Below are 1,465 nucleotides of genomic sequence, written 5' to 3'. Positions count from 1 at the left end.
AACCCGTCCTGTAGCTCTGCAGCTCTGCAGCTCTGCAGCCCCAGGGATGTACAGCTGTGCCCAGACGTTGGCCAGAGCAAAACACCCCCAAAATCACCTGGTTTGGAAGAGCACCTGGGACGAGGAGTGTTTCAGGTACAATTGTCCCATCGCCACAGGAGCCACACGCTAAGCTGCGGTACTGGGTGCTGGGAAGTTTGTCTTGTTACAGGTGTTGTTCATTCGTAGTTAAATGAACTCAGAGCATCCAGCTCTGGAGCCCCCAGTGTAGGAAAGACACGGAGCTGTTGGAGCGGGGCCAGAGGAGGGCCACAAAGATGCTCCAAGGGCTGGAGGGCTGGAGCCCCTCTGCTGGGAGGACAGGCTGGGAGAGTTGGGGGGGTTCAGTCTGGAGAAGAGAAGGCGAAAAAGGGGAGACCTCAGAGCCCCTTCCAGTGCCTAAAGGGGCTCCAGGAGAGCTGGGGAGGGACTTTTTACAAGGGCATGGAGTGATAGGGGGAGGGGTAGTGGCTTCCAACTGGAAGAGGGGAGGGTGAGATTAGATATTAGGAAGAAATTCTTTGCTGTGCGGGTGGTGAGCCCCTGGGGCAGGTTGCCCCGAGAAGCTGTGGGTGCCCTTCTGATTGAATAGAAAAGCTTGAAAGGCATAAACCTGATGGACCTACAACCTACATGCAAACAAAAAGGAGGCAAAATATAGTAAGCATTAACAATTTACAATCTTAAGCTGGTCTTTGTTTCTAGGCAGTTTTCACAACATGCAGATATTGGGAATGAGAATAATGTCAAGATGGAAATAAAAAAAAACTTTCATTCCTACAGACTACAAATTAATATTTTTTGTGGAGTAAAGAGGAGTAGAACTGTTTTTTGCCCAGCCTGGTGTCTGTAAGGTACCAACAGCTCCAGGAGTAGCTGCTGCCGGACCTGGTGCACTGAGGGGAAGGTTTGCCCTGAAGAAGGGGAGCACATTTTCCTCTCTGTGTCATCTCCCATGAACTGCTCGCGGTACAGTCTCTGCAAATGCTTTCCCGTCAGCAGTACGTGGGCAGAACTGGGTACCCTCCCAAACACTCCTGCTCAGGTGGCCTTAAAAAAGGAGCTCCCAGGAAAATAGGAGTTTTCCCACCATTCGGTCCTTTTGATTGCCTCTTTGTTCTCATCTTCCCTCCTTCCGTGCCCTCTGGCTTTGTCCCCTTATTCCTCCATTCACTTCGCCTTCAGCTGCTTTCCTGGTTCGTCTCCAAAAGTGCTGTGAAACGAGTATGATGCTTGCTGCCATCACCGTGTTCACTCCCCCTCTGTACTGCCCCATAGCTGTTTGTACCCGCAGCTCTGGGACAGAGACCTGTCTGCCGGTGTCTGTCTGTCCAGTGCCTGGCATTTTGGGACCAGGCATTTACACCTTTAAAAGGGTCTGAATAACTTACGTTAGATAATAATAAAACAATACAGCTTTCGGTGA

This window comes from Charadrius vociferus, unplaced genomic scaffold, assembly GCF_000708025.1.
Source record: "Charadrius vociferus isolate BGI_N301 unplaced genomic scaffold, ASM70802v2 scaffold433, whole genome shotgun sequence".
Classification (NCBI taxonomy): Eukaryota; Metazoa; Chordata; class Aves; order Charadriiformes; family Charadriidae; genus Charadrius; species Charadrius vociferus.
Note: the sequence above shows the minus strand (reverse complement) of the source record.